General features: G+C 44.4%; 1 protein-coding gene and 1 pseudogene across 2 annotated transcripts in view; both read left to right on the forward strand.

The window, feature by feature from the left end:
• LOC310778530 (chondroitin sulfate synthase 3-like) overlaps positions 1-24,094 on the forward strand; it is a gene marked incomplete at both ends in the record, with an annotated part of 121,752 nt that overhangs the window by 55,473 nt on the left and 42,185 nt on the right. The gene's annotated exons all lie outside the window — the stretch shown is intronic.
• Positions 4,165-5,262, forward strand: LOC310778704 (soluble calcium-activated nucleotidase 1 pseudogene; annotated as a pseudogene). Its single transcript has one exon. The product of its transcript is annotated as a soluble calcium-activated nucleotidase 1 pseudogene (transcript).

Here is a 24,094-nt window from a genome sequence, read left to right on the forward strand (position 1 = left end):
CCCGAGTGTGAAGCACGCCCCCGAGTGTGTGAAGCACGCCCCCGAGTGTGAAGCACGCCCCCGAGTGTGTGAAGCACGCCCCCGAGTGTGAAGCACGCCCCCGAGTGTAAAGCACGCCCCCGAGTGTGTGAGGCACGCCCCCGAGTGTGAAGCACGCCCCCGAGTGTGAAGCACGCCCCCGAGTGTGTGAAGCACGCCCCGGAGTGTAAAGCACGCCCCCGAGTGTAAAGCACGCCCCCGAGTGTGAAGCACGCCCCCGAGTGTAAAGCACGCCCCCGAGTGTAAAGCACGCCCCCGAGTGTAAAGCACGCCCCCGAGTGTGAAGCACGCCCCCGAGTGTGAAGCACGCCCCCGAGTGTGTGAAGCACGCCCCCGAGTGTAAAGCACGCCCCCGAGTGTAAAGCACGCCCCCGAGTGTGAAGCACGCCCCCGAGTGTGAAGCACGCCCCCGAGTGTGAAGCACGCCCCCGAGTGTGAAGCACGCCCCCGAGTGTGTGAAGCACGCCCCCGAGTGTGAAGCACGCCCCCGAGTGTGTGAAGCACGCCCCGGAGTGTAAAGCACGCCCCCCAAGCACGCCCCCGAGTGTAAAGCACGCCCCCGAGTGTAAAGCACGCCCCCGAGTGTAAAGCACGCCCCCGAGTGTGAAGCACGCCCCCGAGTGTGAAGCACGCCCCCGAGTGTAAAGCACGCCCCGAGTGTGAAGCACGCCCCCGAGTGTAAAGCACGCCCCCGAGTGTGAAGCACGCCCCCGAGTGTGTGAAGCACGCCCCCGAGTGTAAAGCACGCCCCCGAGTGTGAAGCACGCCCCCGAGTGTGTGAAGCACGCCCCCGAGTGTGAAGCACGCCCCCGAGTGTGTGAAGCACGCCCCCGAGTGTGAAGCACGCCCCCGAGTGTAAAGCACGCCCCCGAGTGTGTGAAGCACGCCCCCGAGTGTGAAGCACGCCCCCGAGTGTGAAGCACGCCCCCGAGTGTGAAGCACGCCCCCGAGTGTGTGAAGCACGCCCCGGAGTGTAAAGCACGCCCCCGAGTGTAAAGCACGCCCCCGAGTGTAAAGCACGCCCCCGAGTGTGAAGCACGCCCCCGAGTGTGAAGCACGCCCCCGAGTGTGAAGCACGCCCCCGAGTGTGTGAAGCACGCCCCCGAGTGTAAAGCACGCCCCCGAGTGTGAAGCACGCCCCCGAGTGTGAAGCACGCCCCCGAGTGTGAAGCACGCCCCCGAGTGTGTGAAGCACGCCCCCGAGTGTGAAGCACGCCCCCGAGTGTGTGAAGCACGCCCCGGAGTGTAAAGCACGCCCCCCAAGCACGCCCCCGAGTGTAAAGCACGCCCCCGAGTGTAAAGCACGCCCCCGAGTGTAAAGCACGCCCCCGAGTGTGAAGCACGCCCCCGAGTGTGAAGCACGCCCCCGAGTGTGAAGCACGCCCCGAGTGTGAAGCACGCCCCCGAGTGTAAAGCACGCCCCCGAGTGTAAAGCACGCCCCCGAGTGTGAAGCACGCCCTCGAGTGTAAAGCACGCCCCCGAGTGTAAAGCACGCCCCCCAAGCACGCCCCCGAGTGTAAAGCACGCCCCCGAGTGTAAAGCACGCCCCCGAGTGTAAAGCACGCCCCCGAGTGTGAAGCACGCCCCCGAGTGTGAAGCACGCCCTCGAGTGTGAAGCACGCCCCCGAGTGTAAAGCACGCCCCCGAGTGTAAAGCACGCCCCCGAGTGTAAAGCACGCCCCCAAGCACGCCCCCGAGTGTAAAGCACGCCCCCGAGTGTAAAGCACGCCCCCAAGCACGCCCCCGAGTGTAAAGCACGCCCCCGAGTGTGAAGCACGCCCCCGAGTGTGAAGCACGCCCCCGAGTGTAAAGCACGCCCCCGAGTGTAAAGCACGCCCCCGAGTGTAAAGCACGCCCCCGAGTGTGAAGCACGCCCCCGAGTGTAAAGCACGCCCCCGAGTGTAAAGCACGCCCCCGAGTGTAAAGCACGCCCCCGAGTGTAAAGCACGCCCCCGAGTGTGAAGCACGCCCCCGAGTGTGAAGCACGCCCCCGAGTGTAAAGCACGCCCCCAAGCACGCCCCCGAGTGTAAAGCACGCCCCCGAGTGTGAAGCACGCCCCCGAGTGTAAAGCACGCCCCCAAGCACGCCCCCGAGTGTAAAGCACGCCCCCAAGCACGCCCCCGAGTGTAAAGCACGCCCCCGAGTGTGAAGCACGCCCCCGAGTGTAAAGCACGCCCCCAAGCACGCCCCCGAGTGTAAAGCACGCCCCCGAGTGTAAAGCACGCCCCCGAGTGTGAAGCACGCCCCCGAGTGTAAAGCACGCCCCCGAGTGTAAAGCACGCCCCCAAGCACGCCCCCGAGTGTAAAGCACGCCCCCGAGTGTCGCCCCCGAGTGTAAAGCACGCCCCCGAGTGTGAAGCACGCCCCCGAGTGTAAACCAGAGAAATAAAGTTCTATCTGCTGTTCATCAGTTGAATAGCAGCCGGGACAAAGGAGAGTTTGAAGCGCTTGGTCCTCGTTGTGGGCACCCTCAGCTGACGACCTGAGGGCAACAGCTCAAACTCTAAACGAAGGCGGTGATCTGGGCCCTCCAGGTGGGAAGGGGCTTTCCTCAGCACCTGCCTCTAGTAGAGGTCTATAAGCTGGGCTTGGGTATTCCCAGAAACCTTGCTGGCCACTCTGACGAGGCTACCGAGCCTGTTCTTATTAGCCAGGGTCGTGTTGCCAAACCAGGCAACAATACAGAACATAAGAACAGATTCAATAAAACTCCTGTAGAAAAGGGTCATCATTACAGAAGAGACATTAAAGGAACGCATTTTCCTCAGGAGAAAAAGACGCTGCTGGCCTTTTTTTTTGAAGTGGCAGCAACATGAGAATCAAAACACAGTTTGTTGTCAAGAACAACAGCCAGGTATTTATAGCTGTCCACAAGCTCAATGCCTGTGCCTTTGATGCAAGTAGGAGTATAGGAGGAGACTTTCTAAAGCTGATGATCATGTCTTTAGTTTTAGACACATTTAGCTCTAAGAAGGACTCGTCGCACCAAGTTATGAAGTCATCGACCACCGGTCCGTGCTGTGAATCATCCTCGTCAAGCAGGCTAACAATGACAGAATCACCTGCAAATGTGATGACATATGGGTCGGGGTGACGACAGCTACGACAGTCATTGGTGTATAAGATGTAGAGTCATCAGGAGAGACAGCAGCCTTGGGGAGAACCAGTGGAAGAGTGCAGCAAAAAAGAAAAGGAAGTCATTCACCGGTTCCGACATTCCGACTGGTAATTAACATTGCTCTGATTGTAGCCGCAGAAAATGTCACATGTATGTCACTCACAAAGTATTTCAAAAATATTTATTTTGTGCATATTTTGCCGTTTGCTGCTGTACATATTTTGTACGTGTTAAAACGTGGTTGCCACTGTGGCCACCAAAGGCCAAGAAGTGGTTTACTTTTTTTTTTTTGGTTGTCTGGGGCAACCGGGCATCCGCTAATGTCGAGCCCTGCAATGAAACACAAACAACTGAATTGGAGCGGTAGGCTAATGTTACTTGTTTGAAATACAGTATGGCTGTTTGCTAGAGGGAGAAGAGGAGAGCAATCAACTGGTAGCATATCGGTAGTTGGACGACGACGACGACAACGACGATGATGATGAAGGACATCTCAGTTGTTTCTCTTTGTTCCAATCCGTACTCTACAATACTAGGCATGTTTAAAACTGCCTGTACCTACCTTCTTGTGTGTAGCCTACTAAGTAGCCTACTATCATACTGGTTTTAAATAAAGCAATACTTTCCAATCTTTGCGGAGCACGAATTCTGTGCAAAACAAATTACGACGGGGTCTTTGGTAAACGCCCGGGTGTTTATTTGAAGTTTCACTGTAATTTGCCTGAGTGTCATCGGTGATGACATCATAACTGAGTCACAATGATGACATCACAATTGCTCGAGTCACACTGATGCTATCATCACTGATGAAATCCTCACCGATGACATCACCGATGACATCACAATTGTTCGGTGTCATCGGTATGACATCATCGGCGACCTGGCCACTTTTGTGCAAAAAAGGGTGCAACACAACATAAAGGATTTGGACACATTTAAAACAAATGATTGATTATTTAATGTCACTGAGACAAATATTGATGTCATTATTTTATGTTTGTTAACATGTATCCTCGTTTCTGCCTCAAGTGGAAACCCATTGTGGCGGTCGCTCTGGCCTTGTTGGTACTCATAGCCTTCGTGTACCTGAGCCCGCGCCCGCGGTCCTGCTCCTACAGCCTGTACAGCCGGAGAGCCGGCCCCAACGAGCCCCGTTACAATGACACCTACCCCCTCAGTGTGCCCGAGCGCACGGCACAGGGCACCCGCTACCGCATCGGGGTCATCGCCGACCAAGACACCAAGTCTCTCAGTGACAAGAAACTGACGTGGTTCAGCTACATGCAGCGGGGCTACCTTCTGGTATCGCAGAGCGGTGACGAGGTGGCAGTAGAATGGGACCAGGACCGAGTGGTGCTCAAAGGCCACCTGTCAGAGGAGGGCAGGGGCATGGAGCTGTCCGAGCTGGTGGTGTTCAACGGGAAGCTGTACAGTGTCGACGATAGAACGGGCGTAGTCTACCACATCCATGGTGACAAGGCTGTGCCCTGGGTCATCTTGCCTGATGGCAATGGCAGCGTTGCCAAAGGGTTCAAAGGAGAGTGGCTGGCAGTGAAGGACGAGCAGCTGTACGTCGGCGGTCCTGGGAAGGAGTGGACCACCGCCGCAGGAGAGTTTGTCAACAACAACCCCGAGTGGGTGAAAGTCGTGGGCTACAGAGGGGATGTTCAGCATCAGAACTGGGTTCCCAAGTACAATTTGTTGAAGTCCGCTGCTGGGATAGAACCTCCAGGTTACCTTATCCATGAGTCCGCAGCGTGGAGCGACACCCTACAGCGCTGGTTTTTCCTCCCCCGCCGCGCCAGCAAGCAGCACTACGAGGAGACGGCGGACGAGCACCGCGCGGCGAACCTCGTCCTCAGCTGCTCGCACGACTTCGACGACATCGTCGTAAACCACGCGGGTCCGTACCACCCCACCCACGGCTTCTCCTCCTTCAAGTTTGTCCCCAATACGGACGACCAGATGATCCTGGCGCTCAAGTCAGAGGAAGTCCGCGGTGAGCTCGCCACGTACATTATGGCCTTTACGCTGGATGGACGCATGCTTTTACCTGAAACCAAGATCGGAGACGTGAAATATGAGGGCTTGGAATTCATTTAGAAGGATAGTGAGAGACTCCCTCCTGAGGCCACTGCACTCACTGCACTGTGTCCCCCCGTGTTGTTTACAATCCAATCGGTGTTGAAGTGACTCGCTGCTTGCACACTGAGTTTGTGGAAATAACCTACACATCAAAATATTCATTTAGGCTATTTAATAGGAGCCTGTGTGGAAATGCGAGCCTATTTTAATACAACTTAGAACAAACTCCCTGAGAGTATAAAGACCCTTAATTCCAGGTTTTCTTTTAAGCTCGCCTTGAAAAAATGGCTGGTTGGTTCCCAAATGGGTTCCTAACCTTTTTTATTTTCTTCTGTCTCCAGTATGCTCGCAGTTTTAAAACCCATGGTAGGTCTTTGATTTATTATATGAGCTGGTTCTCTTTTTATTTATTGATTGGTGCACTTTGTTGTTGTTTAAATAACCATTCATTCAATGACTGATCAGTCATTGACTGTATGACACTGTTGTTTAATGTTTTTTTGTTTGTTTATGTTGCCCGCGCACACATCTGCAACACATACATTCTCTCCACTTGTCCCACACATAAGGACCACAATGGAAACAAGCCCTCGGGCTTTATTGTGTTTTATTCCTTTTGATCAATATTGTTTTGTTGTATTGTCTTGCACAATTCTACTTTTATTGAATCAATAAAGATATCAATCAATCAATCAAAACTCAAATTGTGCTGAGAGATTATTTACCGGACCTGGTTTTCCGGCAGATTTTAATTTGTCGGACTGTGATGAATTTTACCGGACAAAGTCCGGCAATTACCGGGCAACGGAAACTCGGCAGTGGGTCTGGCATCATCAGTCCCCACGGTTGCAGGCCCAGTTGTGGGTGGGAAGGGTGCCACCACTTGACGACGGTGGGGCATGACCTCATCAGTGGGTAGGACATGTTCAGTCTCTGGTTGATTTGACTTTGTTTATACTGTGATTTTGTTATTTATGATGACTGAATAAAAATGACATGACATCAGCAGTCGGTGGCGTTTGCATGCTCAGTTGATGGATTATGTTGGGTTATACAGTACTACTAAGAGGGCAACATTCTGAGCATGCTCAGTTGACTGCGCCGCTCTATTAGTTTAGGAAAGTGATTTGATGAGAGAAAGGCGTGATACGAGCTTGGGTGACGTTCGGCATTCGATTGCTAATGCCAGTGACGCTTTAGAATACAGCCCGCAAATAAGCATGTAGTTATAGTATAACTACGGGGTACAAGGAGTGAATTTAGACTTTAACTAGAGGGTAACAAGATCTGTACTTATAGTATAACTACGGGGTACAAGGAGTGTAGTTATACTATAACTACGGGGTACAAGGAGTGTAGTTATAGTATAACTAAGGGGTACAAGGAGTGTAGTTATAGTATAACTACGGGGTACAAAGAGTGAATTTAGAATTTAACTAGAGGGTAACAAGATCTGTACTTATAGTATAACTACGGGGTACAAGGAGTGTACTTATACTATAACTACGGGGTACAAGGAGTGAATTTAGACTTTAACTAGAGGGTAACAAGATCTGTACTTAACATCAGAGGAGGTTTTTCCAGTGAGGCATAGGATGGTCCTCCTCTATTAGATTGGGGATTTTATATTAAAAAAAAAATATATATATATATATATATATTTTTTTTTTTTTCATTTTTCATTTTTCATTTTTTTTTTTATAATAAAATATCAATCAAATGTGTTTTTTCTTATGTGCAGACGCTCATTTTTTCATTCATTATATTCTTAAAATTAGGGATGTTCATCAGTTATCGAAAATCGATAATTGATCGTTAAGGAATGGAATCGATCATGTGGAATTCTTATCGATTATTGTTATTATACTTTTTTTTTTTTTTTTTTTGCGGACTAGGTTTGGGTGGAATTCGTTCCTCCTCGCCCCACTCAATTGCACAGCCGACTAACGTGAGGTGGAGCTTCATATAGTCTCTAGTTTTCTGGCTGGGCACGGGCCTTTGTGACAACAAAACCGTTTTAAACATGGGGAATTCACACCGGCATGCGCCAGGGACAGCAGTGTTGGAGAGGAGACACATTGAAATAAAGAGTTCATTGAGGAGAACACGTTGTCTTTCGTATTTTCTGCCATAGGCATTCATTTTGTAAAAAAATAAAAATAAATAAATATTATTAATATGATCGATAATTGATCGTTAATTTTCCCCGATTTTCGATTTTGGACATTTTTCAAAATGAACATCCCTAATACACACTTCAGTTAGAGCAGCTACAGTAGACTCCTCTCACCATATTACCTCTATACACACTTCAGTTAGAGCAGTTACAGTAGACTCCTCTCACCATATTACCTCTTTACACACTTCAGTTAGAGCAGCTACAGTAGACTCCTCTCACCATATTACCTCTTTACACACTTCAGTTAGAGAGCAGCTACAGTAGACTCCTCTCATCATATTACCTCTATACACACTTCAGTTAGAGAGCAGCTACAGTAGACTCCTCTCACCATATTACCTCTATACACACTTCAGTTAGAGCAGCTACAGTAGACTCCTCTCATCATATTACCTCTTTACACACTTCAGTTAGAGCAGTTACAGTAGACTCCTCTCACCATATTACCTCTATACACACTTCAGTTAGAGAGCAGCTACAGTAGACTCCTCTCACCATATTACCTCTTTACACACTTCAGTTAGAGCAGTTACAGTAGACTCCTCTCACCATATTACCTCTTTACACACTTCAGTTAGAGCAGCTACAGTAGACTCCTCTCACCATATTACCTCTTTACACACTTCAGTTAGAGAGCAGCTACAGTAGACTCCTCTCATCATATTACCTCTATACACACTTCAGTTAGAGAGCAGCTACAGTAGACTCCTCTCACCATATTACCTCTATACACACTTCAGTTAGAGCAGTTACAGTAGACTCCTCTCACCATATTACCTCTTTACACACTTCAGTTAGAGCAGCTACAGTAGACTCCTCTCCCCATATTACCTCTATACACACTTCAGTTAGAGAGCAGCTACAGTAGACTCCTCTCACCATATTACCTCTTTACACACTTCAGTTAGAGCAGCTACAGTAGACTCCTCTCACCATATTACCTCTATACACACTTCAGTTAGAGAGCAGCTACAGTAGACTCCTCTCACCATATTACCTCTTTACACACTTCAGTTAGAGCAGTTACAGTAGACTCCTCTCACCATATTACCTCTTTACACACTTCAGTTAGAGCAGCTACAGTAGACTCCTCTCACCATATTACCTCTTTACACACTTCAGTTAGAGAGCAGCTACAGTAGACTCCTCTCATCATATTACCTCTATACACACTTCAGTTAGAGAGCAGCTACAGTAGACTCCTCTCATCATATTACCTCTATACACACTTCAGTTAGAGCAGCTACAGTAGACTCCTCTCCCCATATTACCTCTATACACACTTCAGTTAGAGAGCAGCTACAGTAGACTCCTCTCACCATATTACCTCTATACACACTTCAGTTAGAGCAGCTACAGTAGACTCCTCTCCCCATATTACCTCGTGAAGCGGCTACAGATAACTCAAAGTATTTTGAGTTAATACTAATATAAATATGAGTATTTAGACCTGGCCTTGCACAAGCATAGGCCAGGTCTTACTCGAAAAAGAGATCTTGGATCTCAAGTAATTTTCCTGGTAAAATAAAGGTGAAATAAAAAAAAATATATATATATATCACAATATGATTCTACTGAATGAGCAGCTACAGTAGACTCCTCTCACCATATTACCTCTATACACACTTCAGTTAGAGAGCAGCTACAGTAGACTCCTCACCATATTACCTCTATACACACTTCAGTTAGAGAGCAGTTACAGTAGACTCCTCTCACCATACTACCTCTATACACACTTCAGTTAGAGAGCAGCTACAGTAGACTCCTCTCATCATATTACCTCTATACACACTTCAGTTAGAGAGCAGCTACAGTAGACTCCTCTCACCATATTACCTCTATACACACTTCAGTTAGAGCAGCTACAGTAGACTCCTCTCACCATATTACCTCTATACACACTTCAGTTAGAGAGCAGCTACAGTAGACTCCTCTCACCATATTACCTCTATACACACTTCAGTTAGAGAGCAGCTACAGTAGACTCCTCTCATCATATTACCTCTATACACACTTCAGTTAGAGAGCAGCTACAGTAGACTCCTCTCACCATATTACCTCTATACACACTTCAGTTAGAGAGCAGCTACAGTAGACTCCTCTCATCATATTACCTCTATACACACTTCAGTTAGAGAGCAGCTACAGTAGACTCCTCTCACCATATTACCTCTATACACACTTCAGTTAGAGCAGCTACAGTATTTTGATTGATTGATTGATTGATTGATTGATTGAAACGATTTATTTCAAACAGTTAAAACAATACATAAAGTGAAAAAAAAACAGTAAACATAACAGTCTAATAGACTTCATCAAAAGGAAAATACGTAAACTCAAACATAAAAAAGGCGAACTGTTTGAAAAGGGGCAGGAAGAAGCCTAGGCTTATCGAGTCCTGCCCCCAAATCATTCATAAACAAATTCATACATCCCTATATTATACTGTATGCATATCCCAACTCTCACGCTCCTCCCCACATGCTCATGCATACACATACATACATACATATATATGCATGTATATACACAAACATACACAAACTTACCCATACACATACATCATAAATCCACCTACAAATCCCTATCAATACCCATTCCCAATAATACAATCCAACATTACCCCAAAAACCCAATGCTTTGATATCAACCTGTGTTGAACCAATGCATCCAAGAATCCATCCAATGTACACAACAATTCTTTACATAATGTATATTACAATATAATATACATCATGTACACCATATATTATATATTATATGCATAATAACCTCATTACACATACAATAATTTGTATACATATATGTATATTAATGTACAGAATACACATCAGACCAGGTACATACACCCACCAATAACACAGTAATTCTCTACCAGGAAGAAAAAAGGACATTGCCAAAAAACAGCAAGAATCCGAGTAACTCAAGATTCAATGTATTTCTTGATTAAATATTTTTTTTAATTAGATTTGAAAATAGAGATACTAGAACTTTCTTTGATCCTGTCATCCAGTCTGTTCCAAAGAGTCACCCCATAGACTGTAATACACATGCTCTTAAGAGTAGTGCGAGCACACGGCTGTTTCAAATTATATTTACCTCTTAAATCATAACCTCCTTCTCTGTCTGCAAACATTTTTTGAATATTACCAGGACGTAGATTGTTCCTCGCTTTGAACATAATTAGTGCAGTTTTCGAATCAATCAAATCCATCAGTTTCGATGCATTTGACTTTATAAATAGTGTGTTAGTGTGTTCCAAATAACCTACCTTATGAACAATCCTTATTGCTTTTATTGCTTTTTTTTGCAGTGTGCATAATGTCTGAAGGGTACTTTTATAGGTATTCCCCCAGACTTCCGCACAATAATTCAGGATGGGTAAAATAAGCGAGCAGTACAGCATGTACAGTGATTTCAGGTTCAGAATGTTTTTAGTTTTACCTAGGACACCAATATTTCTTGACAGTTTAGACTAGCATACAAACTTAACGTGGGGTTTCCAACATAAATTGTGGTCCAAGATTATCCCCCAAAAAATGTTCTCAAAAACTCTTTCTAGATCAACATTATCGATCTTTACTACGACTGGGGTGTTCAAGTGGACCCTTCTTTTACCGAACAACATAAACTTGGTTTTCTTTAAATTTAGCGATAATTTGTTCAGGTCGAACCACCGCTTTAACTTTCCCATTTCTGATGAGACAACCTCCAATAACTGATGCAGATTCTCTCCAGAGCAAAAAATATTGGTGTCGTCTGCAAAAACAACACATTTCAGAATATTTGATATTCTACAGATGTCATTAATATACAATATGAACAATTTTGGACAGTAGACTCCTCTCACCATATTACCTCTATACACACTTCAGTTAGAGTGCAGCTACAGTAGACTCCTCTCACCATATTACCCCTTTACACACTTCAGTTAGAGAGCAGTTACAGTAGACTCCTCTCACCATATTACCTCTATACACACTTCAGTTAGGGCAGCTACAGTAGACTCCTCTCACCATATTACCTCTATACACACTTCAGTTAGAGCAGCTACAGTAGACTCCTCTCACCATATTACCTCTATACACACTTCAGTTAGAGAGCAGCTACAGTAGACTCCTCTCACCATATTACCTCTATACACACTTCAGTTAGAGAGCAGCTACAGTAGACTCCTCTCACCATATTACCTCTTTACACACTTCAGTTAGAGAGCAGCTACAGTAGACTCCTCTCACCATATTACCTCTATACACACTTCAGTTAGAGAGCAGCTACAGTAGACTCCTCTCACCATATTACCTCTATACACACTTCAGTTAGAGAGCAGCTACAGTAGACTCCTCTCACCATATTACCTCTTTACACACTTCAGTTAGAGAGCAGCTACAGTAGACTCCTCTCACCATATTACCTCTATACACACTTCAGTTAGAGCAGTTACAGTAGACTCCTCTCACCATATTACCTCTTTACACACTTCAGTTAGAGAGCAGCTACAGTAGACTCCTCTCATCATATTACCTCTATACACACTTCAGTTAGAGAGCAGCTACAGTAGACTCCTCTCACCATATTACCTCTTTACACACTTCAGTTAGAGCAGCTACAGTAGACTCCTCTCCCCATATTACCTCTTTACACACTTCAGTTAGAGCAGTTACAGTAGACTCCTCTCACCATATTACCTCTATACACACTTCAGTTAGAGAGCAGCTACAGTAGACTCCTCTCCCCATATTACCTCTATACACACTTCAGTTAGAGCAGCTACAGTAGACTCCTCTCCCCATATTACCTCTTTACACACTTCAGTTAGAGCAGCTACAGTAGACTCCTCTCCCCATATTACCTCTTTACACACTTCAGTTAGAGCAGTTACAGTAGACTCCTCTCACCATATTACCTCTATACACACTTCAGTTAGAGAGTAGCTACAGTAGACTCCTCTCCCCATATTACCTCTATACACACTTCAGTTAGAGCAGTTACAGTAGACTCCTCTCCCCATATTACCTCTTTACACACTTCAGTTAGAGAGCAGCTACAGTAGACTCCTCTCACCATATTACCTCTTTACACACTTCAGTTAGAGAGCAGCTACAGTAGACTCCTCTCCCCATATTACCTCTTTACACACTTCAGTTAGAGCAGCTACAGTAGACTCCTCTCACCATATTACCTCTATACACACTTCAGTTAGAGCAGCTACAGTAGACTCCTCTCACCATATTACCTCTATACACACTTCAGTTAGAGCAGCTACAGTAGACTCCTCTCACCATATTACCTCTTTACACACTTCAGTTAGAGCAGCTACAGTAGACTCCTCTCCCCATATTACCTCGTGAAGCGGCTACAGATAACTCAAAGTATTTTGAGTTAATACTAATATAAATATTAGTATTTAGACCTGGCCTTGCACAAGCATAGGCCAGGTCTTACTCGAAAAAGAGATCTTGGATCTCAAGTAATTTTCCTGGTAAAATAAAGGTGAAATAAAAAAATATATATATATATATCACAATATGATTCTACTGAATGACAATAAATAACTAATTATTGCCCAGCCTGATATTAAGTGACCTGAAATTTGAGTGAAATGAAACTGGCAACAAATGGTTGTTGTGTTACTGCTGAACAGTTCAGCTCAACCAGCAGCTCTGCAGCTTCACCTGCTGCTGTTCTCACCACTACACTTATGTCTTTTGACTTGACGACTGTGACTAAAACTTCTCCCACAAACACTGCAACTGAACGGTTTCTCTCCTGTGTGGACTCTCATGTGTGACTTCAAGTTTTCTTTCAGACTAAAACTTGTATCACAGTCTGAGCAGCTGAACGGTTTCTCTCCTGTGTGGACTCTCATGTGTCTCTTCACGTTTACTTTCTGACTAAAACTTTTATCACAGTCTGAGCAGCTGAACGGTTTCTCTCCTGTGTGGATTCTCATGTGTGACTTCAAGTTTTCTTTCCGACTAAAACTTGTATCACAGTCTGAGCAGCTGAACGATTTCTCCCCTGTGTGGACTCTCATGTGTTTCTTCAAGTCTCCTTTCTGACTAAAACTTTTATCACAGTCTGAGCAGCTGAATGACTTCTCCCCTGTGTGGACTCTCATGTGTGTCTTCAAGGTTTTGTTCCGACTAAAACTTTTAACACAGTCTGAGCAGCTGAACGGTTTATCTCCTGTGTGGACTTGCATGTGTGTCTTCAAGTGTCCTTTCTGTCTAAAACTTTTACCACAGTCTGAGCAGCTGAACGGTTTCTCTCCTGTGTGGACACTGTCTTCAGTCTCAGGTTCAGAAGTGTCTGGATCTATGTTCCTGGCTGGTTGTGATAGTCCACCGTCCTCTTCAGTAGCTTCTGTTTTCATCTGTTCAGTTGAGCTGCTGGCTAGAGGCTCTGCCTCTCTGTTATACTCAGTTTGGCTTTGATGAAGCTGTGAGGACTGAGGTTTCTCTTCATCATCTTCACTCTTCACAGGGACAGGAGTGAATGGGAACTTGCCCAGCCCTTGAATCTGCTCTCCCTCCTGACTGGTCAAGAGTTCCTCCTGTTCCTCTTTAATGTGTGGGGGCTCTGGGTCCTCTTGAAGCTGCTCTCCCTCTTGACTGGTCAAGAGTTCCTCCTGTTCCTCTTTAATGTGTGGGGGCTCTGGGTCCTCTTGAAGCTGCTCTCCCTCTTGACGGATCCAGAGTTCCTCCTGTTCCCCTTTAATCTGACTGATGCAGAGTTCCTCCTGTTCCTCTTTAATGTGTGGGGGCTCTGGAGGCCAGACTGACACACACACACACACACACACACACACACACACACACACACACACACACACACACACACAGAAGACAAATGATGGATTAACGCATGCTGACAATACTCAAATACATCCATGCCAGATCTGATATTTCAGCTACAATGGCAACAATCAACTGTCTGCATTATCAAATCCTAGATGCGGAGCCGCTTTTTGAATGAAACTCCATCTTTTTCAATGAGATATTCGCACATCCAACTCTTCCTGATGCAGGTGCCTCTCTGATGCAGGTGCATCCAACTCTCTGATGCAGGTGCATCCAACTCTCTCTGATGCAGGTGCATCCAACTCTCTCTGATGCAGGTGCGTCTCTGATGCAGGTGCATCCAACTTTCTCTCATGCAGGTGCATCCAACTCTCTCTGATGCAGGTGCATCCAACTCTCTCTGATGCAGGTGCATCCAACTCTCTCTGATGCAGGTGCATCCAACTCTCTCTGATGCGGGTGTGTAACCTGACATTGTCAGATGGGGGCGGTATTGTTTGTTTTCACAAACCAACAAACCGTACATCTCGTAAGGGAATCCAGCTTGCTTGCAAGGTTATGTGTGTCCTATATGTGGCTAAAACGGCACATCAATTATAGTCCAGGCAAAGTAGCGTTTTACGACAAACTAATTGTAAAATAATTTTTTGCAGCTTAGATCATTTCTATGAGGTGTCCAGAACAACATACTAAAAGTCCTAAGAAATCCTAGTTGAGGAAATATGTTTAATTCTCATCAATCCAAGATGTGTGCCAGTAAGGCCAGACAACAATACACCCCAATGGGGCTATTTTTTTCCTTTACTCCTATCAAAATAAAAATTTATACAATAAAAGTATCCATGAAAAGTAACATTTTTTGTATTACAAGTTTCTTTGAAAATTAATTTAAATATGCAAATGAGCTATACACTAATCGAATATAGGCTACCCAAAATATACCCGCATAGGAGTAAAGGAAAAAATGAAGCCTATCACAATCAAACCTCACACAGTGAAAGTATACATGAAAAGGAACTTTTTTGTTTTACAAGTTTCTTGGAAAAATCTATTTTAAATATGCAAATGAGCTCAACACTAGGCTAATTGACTTAAAGCCATAATAATAAGTCAATAAGCCAATAAGCCATAAAGTCACAAGTAAAACAGGGGCCAAATAACTAACACATTCATGTCTATTCAGTAAGTTAACCTATGCATAAACAAGATAAATTTGAAGTCACTTGCCACACTTACCTGGGTCACTTGCCACAAAAATACTTATATTGACCTTAAGAATTGATTGCACAATCTTGCCTCCAGTTGCTTTCTAAATTATTTTTTTTATTTGCGAACAAGCCTAACCTAATGACATGACAAAAAGTCAGAATAGCCATCTTAGTCATTAGTAACGTGGTGAGATTACATTTTGGGCTGGTAGATTTACAAATAATTGGTATTGTTGGTAAGATTACGAGATAACAGTCAGAAGTCATTCTTACCAACTAAACGATTCACTCTCACACAGAAGACAGATGAAAAACCAGATAGACACACTTTCTAGACATTCCAGCTCTTTAAATAATTTTGCCAGACACCAAAAACAAAACCCACAACCTCTGTGCCTGTACTGATCATGAAGTTACACATAATGTGACAATAACATTGAAATGTCACCAACCTGCTCCGTCTAAGTGGACTTCAGGATTTGAAACGGCTTCCATGAGCGCTCGTCCGTCGACCTTCTCGTCTGAAGAAGACATTTTCACACAGTGGAGTCCAGAGCTTGCTGTCCTCCTGACTGCTTGTGTGTGTGTGTGTGTGTGTGTGTGTGTGTGTGTGTGTGTGTGTGTGTGTGTGTGTGTGTGTGTGTGTGTGTGTGTGTGTGTGTGTGTGTGTGTGTGTGTGTGTGTGTGTGTGTGTGTGTGTGTGTGTGTGTGTGTGTGAGTGAGGGGGCTGTTATCAGTCGTGGCCTTGAATGTTCATGGACAAAGCAACAGCAGTACATATTTGGTCAATGTGTGAACTCTGTACCAAATATGTATCAGTCCCAAGTCATTTTGTTTTGGGCAAGTCAAGTCAAGTCACAGGTTTTGTCAAATCAAGTCAAGTCGAGTCCTTAGTTAAGGCAAGTCAAGTCCCAAGTCAAGTCACTTTTTTCCCCCACGCCCAAGATACTGCAGTCTTACCTTTCTTGATAAAGAAAAAAGACATGGTATTAATACCTGTCTAAAAGTGATATTATTGGCCAATGTACAGTATCTAACCCGTTCAAAAAGTATGACGAATTGAATTTGTGTTATAATCATTGATATTCAGTGAAATAAATGTAATCAAACAAAAGTCAAATAACTTTATAAACGCTTATTTATTTCTTAACTGCTTCTCAGTAAAAAACAACAACAACAACAACAGCCACGTCAGTTTTAAACAGTGAATTAGTGACGGGCTGACAGCCATACAATGTAATCAAACAAAAACAAATAGCTTAAACTTAGAGTATTTGCCTGTTCTCAATCAAAACATAATATAAACAAGGCTATGTGGAAACCTAGCATATATATGCCAGCGCAGAAAAGCATTGTTGAACCTGTTGGCAGATGCACACACACACACACACACACACACACACACACACACACACACACACACACACACACACACACACACACACACACACACACACACACGGCAAGTCATCCAATCACGACAATGCTATAGGGAGGAGCATGACTGGATGACAATTTGTCATTGGATGACTCAGTCATGATCCTCCTTATAGCATTGTCGTGATTGGATGACTGGCTGTCAGTCACACTCCTCTCTCCGTCTCCTCTCCCAGTGCCGTTCCAGCTTGCACTCTCCATGCACTGACTGACGCATACCGGACAGACTTTGTGTTAAAAGTTCTCCGCAAAATATCTGGCAGTTTTTTGTCACGGCCCATAATTGTATATAGATGTGAATAAAAAAAACGAAAATCTTACGCTGCTAATTTTGCTTGTAACTTATTTTCTATTCATGTGAGCTACATAAAATATCTCTCAAACTGACACCTATACATGTACTGTACCTAAACATCTAAGACAAGTATTGTGCATTAGTATAGCCAAGTGTGAATTTAGACCATGAAATCTAGCAAATTTGTACAAAATACGCTAAAACTTCAGTGATTGACACCAAGTGAAATGAAATATACACATGGTAAATTTAGCAAAACACAGATGTATTATACATCAAAATGTTCCGTTGACACCGTGTAATCAGAAGAAGGAAATTAAAGAAGCACATTTTGGCCCAAGATGGCTGAAATTAATCAAAATGCTCCCTCGCCCCCTTAAAGGGATAGTTTGGTTTGTTTGAAGTGGGGTCCTATCATCATGCTGAAGTCCTATCAGCTAGTTCCATACACTAACTTAATTAGGTACAGTGGTCTTGAAGCGGGGCGCATTGTGGGAGACCGCGCACTCACTCTCACTCACTCACTGTGTGATGCCTGGACTTTCCCCTCTGTAGGCACATTCTTCAGCTCTTTCCTACAGTGATGCAAACCTCCTCGCTGAAAACATCTCTCCCCACACGCCCGGCCGGCCGGGGGTGCGTCCGCCACACTGTAACCTTCAGTTTGTGCTGTAGTGCGTCACACACACACACACACACACACACACACACACACACACACACACACACACACACACACTGAGGTCAGATACATGAACATAAAGTCTTACACACACACACACACACACACACACACACACACACACACACACACACACACACACACACACACACACTGAGGTCAGATACACTAACATACCAAGCAAATGCAGGTCTAACAAGTGACTCTGTCCACACTATCCCCCCCCCCCCCCCCCCCGCCCCGCAATGCAATCCAAAACAGCCCAATTTGCGAAAAACCGCCCAATTTGGCAACACTGTTTAGAACACATCATTTTGATTTCAATGTGCCGATAGCTGATATTTTGGATATTTCTAGTATTCAATATCATCACATTTTCATGACAAAAAAGACAAGTATTATTTATTTATTTATTTGTGTATTTATTTATTTATTTATTTTCTCCAACATTGTATTCTTGTCAGGGTGGAAAATCATGTGAAAAAGCATGGACACCATCATGGGGAAGCAGCTCTTTAAAGGGATAGTTTGGTTTGTTTGAAGTGGGGTCCTATCAGCTAGTAAGATACACTAACTTAATTAGGTACAGTGGTCTGGAGGCTGGGCGCATTGTGGAACGAGACCCGGCACTCAGAGCAGCACCCAAACCAGCTTTTTCTCTGCAAGTACGGGGGTCAACAACTAAAACGTAATTTAGCCACCTAAAACAACGCCCACCTAAACAAATCGATATCCGTGTACATGCACGCTCTATTTTGACAATTTTCAACGCTTTACTTTTCCGCCAAACAGCAGTTTCATTCGGCACTGCTTTTTCTCCCAACCGTACAACTACCGTATTCCTCCGCTAAAAGCCAGCACAGAGCACAGAGCCGCGGTTTACAAAACAGGAAGGCTTAGAAGAGAGATAAAACACTGACTTACTTTAGAGACAACAAGTCACCTGGCCTCTCTGGTCTGGGACGTTTTCCACAATTTATCCTGGGAATGGTGAAAAAGGTCTGCAGGGCACCCTGGCATTTAGGCAGCAGGCGCATCTCTCTGCCTGTTCACTCTGCAAAAGTTCCTCTTCTGTATTCTCTCTGGTTCATAATTGTATCCTCTTGTCACCAAGGTGAATATCATCCTCGCTATCAAAATCACTCATATTTTCGTTCGTGTATTCTATTTGTTGTGTCTTCACTAACAAACCGAGAGAAATAAAATACCCCCAAATAACTGCGGAGTAATCCAGTGCTGCGGCTCTGTGCAGGCTTTTAGCGGAGGAATACGGTAGTTGTACGGTTGGGAGAAAAAGCAGTGCCGAATGAAACTGCTGTTTTGCGGAAAAGTAAAGCGCTGAAAATTGTCAAAATAGAGCGTGCATGTACACAGATATCGATTTGTTTAGGTGGGCGTTGTTTTAGGTGCTAAATTACGTTTTAGTTGTTGACCCCCAGGACTTACAGAGAAAAAGCTGGTGAGGCTGCTGCTCTGGGTGCCGGATCTCGTTCGACGCTGCGCCCCGCTTCAAGACCACTGTACCTAATTAAGTTAGTGTATCTTACTAGCTGATAGGACCCCACTTCAAACAAACCGAACTATCCCTTTAATTGTGAATAGTGCAAAAATAGTCAATTCTACAATAGATCCATTACAAGTCAGAATCAACCCAATAATATGGTATGAAATGATGTGTTAATGTCCCTGAATGTCTCAGCCTTGCATTCATTACAACAGTGGTTCTCAACGTGGGGTCCGGGGACCACCAGTGGTCTTTGAGGGGGTTACAGGAGGTCCCCAGCAAATTCATGAATTATCAAACTTCATCTTTGTTAAATTTACACCATCTAAGACAAGTATTGTGCATTAGTATAGCCAATTGTGAATTTAAAACTTCAGTGATTGACACCAAGCAAAATGAAACATACACATGGTCAATTTGGACACAGATAGCCATGTAATTCTGGATTCTAGGGTTAGCCCTAACCTCAGTTGACTCTGTCGTATGAGGTAGCCTGTCTATCAACTTATCTGCGGACATTGTCTCAACAAAAACCATCTCGCACATGTTGCGATTGCGGGGGGAGTGAAACACCAGCTGGGGAAAATCATGGGCCAGCCTCCTCTTCAATGTATCCTGTCTGCAACATAAAAATATAGTGAAAGATGATCACAAGGGTATGAATCAATATATATATATATTCACACTGAAAACCAATTTTACACACCATGTATCAGCTTCTACATACACACAGGTTATAAAATATGATTGCTTAAAAATTCCATGACAGGTGACTTCTAAATGGGCTTGGTAGAGACCCACTTTAGGGTCTGAACTAACCCTGTGCAATTTCAAAGTAACTGGCCAAGCTGACCAATGGCAGATTTGACGCCATATTGATACCAAAAGATTGAATTTGTAAAATCATCACCTTTGAAATATTTGGTTAACTTTATCTATTGTCTATTGTACCTATTGTATTGGAGGTTTATACTGTTCTATTCACAAAGTATAAAGTGCTCCTATATACAAAGTATAAAGTGCTCCTATATATACTTATATCTAAAAGTGGCTGTCTGTTCTGTTTACATTTTTGTCCTGCTGATGATGTCATGTTATGCCATCACTGATGGTGTCATAGGCACTGATGATGTCATAGACATTGTGATGTCATCAGATGTCATCAGTGAGTGGTGTCATCAGTGATGCAAAGTTGAGCAATAGAGAGCCGCAGTAACGAGTCCGGAAATCATCGATGCTAACGCCCCTGGTTCCATACAGTTTTCGCCTATGGGAGTTTTGAATGGGTTTTTGGCGCGATGCTTCTAATAATCTCTCTGGGCAACGCTGGCTTAATCAAACGCGAACCAGTGTTTAGTAACATCATCTTCACACATGAAGACCACTTTTATGAGTTTTGAAGCTTTTACATGCCGTTAAACGGGTGGCTAGCTAGCAAACGGCTAAATGAGACTACACTGCTGAGTCGATGTGGATATATACGTCAATAACGTCACCACTTCAAAGGGCGAACACGGAAATTCTCTTTCCCTCACCTGGTTCAGCCCCGTTCAGCCCGAGGTAATCAGTGCACACATCCAACAACAGTCCAGGTTAGTGCTGACGTGACGTGAAGCCTATGCGACAGTGTGTAGTTCAGGATTAGCTTAGCTCGAGCATTTTACTTCTAGGGCTCGCATTTACGCTACAAAACTCATGAAAGTGGTCCTCATGTGTGAAGATTATCCCGCTGAACCTTGGTTCGCGTTTGATTAAACTTGCGTTGCCCACAGACATTATTTGAAGCATATCGCCAAAAACCCATTCAAAAATCCCATAGACAGAAACAGTGTGGAACCAGGAAGTTCGGGACTTCCGCATTCAGCCTACAAAAATACGTCATCCCTGCGGCTCTCTATTGTGTGCTGCGCAGGCCGGTGAAGCAGGCGAAGCCACGCAGCAGTGCCCGAGCTGGCTGCGTATGTGAGCTGCAGGGCGGGCGAGGCAGTCAATTTGATCATAACAAATAAATATATACATTTCTCCGAGACAAGCGAGGGCATGACAGGGCGATGTCAGTCATTTATTCAGTCAGTCAGTCAAGGATGAACACAGCCTTAACGAGCACCATGGGACACTACAGAATCTGTGCTTATTTTTCACTTGCAAAATATCCCGAAATGCAAAATCAATATATTTTTTGTATTATATTGAATTTTTTTTGAGAAAGAAATACAAATGAAAATTTGTACTGAATAAATATTTTTTCTAGAGCTGCCAAAGAGCCACTATTTAAAATGACCTGTAGTTTGAAGCATCACGATTTTGATGTTTCTTCACAAGATATAGAAACATCTTTCGTAGCTGGTTCATTCTCAGCACCTCTTGGTTTACGATGATCCTTTCGCGGATGATCCTCTCACAGAAGATCTTGTAGCTGGCATTGAAGGACTCATTTCTGAAAGAAAACATTAAAATGGAAAATATATATTATGATGTGTAGATTGTCTACAGACAGACAATATACAGACTATGTCTCAGGGATGTCAAATACATTTTAGTCCATGGGCCACATGGAACCCAATTTGGTCTCAAGTGTATAACCTGAGCCACCGTGCCCCCTTTATGAAGTCATAATCCCAGTTAATGTGATGATGTAATGTTATATTATCCAGCAATTTGGTTTTATTAGATTTTCAACCTACTTAAAGGGACACTTTCTTTTTTTATAATATTTTTTCCCCCATTAGTGCTAATTTAATGTATTTATCCTGGTTGCTGCTCCACCCTCTGCCGATCTGGGGAGAGCCGAAACTGGCTCCATGCTTCCTCCGAGACATGGGCAGTTAGCCAGCCGCTTCTTTTCACCTGACAGAGGAAGCTTCACCGGTAGGACATAGCACGTGGGAGGTTCACGCTATTCCAACCAGTTCCCCTCCCTCTGAAAAGGGACACTTTCTTACAGTATATTTTGACATTATGATCAGTTGCTACAGTACAATCCTTGCCTGGCAAACCAAAAGTCCCGCCTGACTTGTACAGCATCATTTAGTCATGGCATTACAGTGTGTGACTGACAGTGTTGGGGTTAACTCATTACAAAAGTAACATATTACATGTAATATATTACTTTTAGCAGTAACTCAGTAATATAACTTATTACTTATAGGATTTTAGTAATATTATCCCAGTTACTTTGTCAAGTAACTCAAGTTACAAATTGAGTTACATTGTATTAAATCAAAGCACATATTTAAAAAAGATACAATCATTTCCTAATCAAACTGTGTGTTTTTATGCAAATAACCACTATAGATGACAATAACAAAGGAAAAGAATAAAATGTTGAATTTTGGATGGTTTACATTGACTTCAAGGCGGTTGAAATTATTTTTCAGGATGGTTCCGGGGCGGCGATGTCATTCTGCTGCTGCTGTTGTTTTGGTAAAAGTAATGCAAAAGTAGTGTAATAAGTAACGAGTTACTCTACACAGAAAGTAATATTGTAAAGTAACTTATTACTTTACAATCAAAGTAACTAGTAATATGTAGTATATTACATTTTGAAAGTAACTTGCCCAACACTGGTGACTGACTGACAACATTCCACTTCTGATCAGCCCAGTGGCTTAGCTTAGCTGTGAATAATGCTGTATAATGCAGCCCTGAAAACAGCACAGCACAGAGCCCTTACAGAGCCCTTCCATCCAGGCATGCAGCCCTGACACAGCACAGAGAGGCTCTCTCATAGCCCTTTCAGACAGACACGGTTCTGGTTCTGGCTCTGGCTCCGTTCTGGAGTCTCAGAACCTTGGTGCTTTCTGGCGAACCAGCCCGTGTTCACACCAGTTTAAGCGGAACCAAAGTGGGAGGACATTATTCGGTAGTCCTCCTTCAATTTATTTTTATTTTTTTAAGTTTATTAATTATTTGGTCTGGCGTTCGAGTGAACCCAGCCTTGGCCCTCTCTTCTGCAAGTTCGGCATATGACTTGCTCTTTCTTGTACTGCTTTCTAGCTTTTCTTGAGATTCTGTAGATGCCCAAATCGCCAGTAAACATTTGGTTTCCTCAGGAGACCACTGCAAATTATTTTTCTCCATGTTGTCACTGCCTTCTTCTCCTTCCTGCTCGTTTTCACAGCCTAGAATGAGACACGCCCACTGATGAAGGAAAACCAACTATTTTTTGGTTCCGCTGAGAACCAACTTTTCAGGTTCCGAACCAATTATTTTTTCGGTCTGAACGCGCCGGCCAGTTCAGATTAGGGTTCTGGAACCGGAACCGGCACGGAGCCCTGCCGGTGTGAAAGCCCTATCAGAGTCACATCCCTCAGGGCCTGTGTCCACCTAGCGTCTTTTCATCAGGTCCTGCGTCTTTTTTCAGTTGTTTCCAATGGGGGGGGGGGGGGGGGGGGGCGTATGCGGGCGCACACAGACGTCTAGAGAAAGTGCGCTGCGCCCAGCGTCTATTTTCACAGCGCTCCGGCGTTTTTGTGCGCCCGACTCCCAGCGCTCCCAGCTGAAAATATTTTCACTTTTCAGAAAGACGCTGGTGTCGGGTGCTCCTTTTCTGGCAACTTAATCATGGAGAAACTATCGCAACAGAGACAGAAAGGCTCAATTGTGGGAGCAGATTGGCTAGACACTTAGATATTTCTGGCGAGTGTTGAGCTAAATCACTGTATGTGTGTTGTTTGCTAATGTTAGCTGTCAGCTATCAAGCTACTACCGCACTGAACTAACGTTAGTTTCAGACTGCTTCC

This window comes from Poromitra crassiceps (assembly GCF_964638095.1).
Source record: "Poromitra crassiceps genome assembly, chromosome: 6".
Taxonomy (NCBI): Eukaryota; Metazoa; Chordata; class Actinopteri; order Beryciformes; family Melamphaidae; genus Poromitra; species Poromitra crassiceps.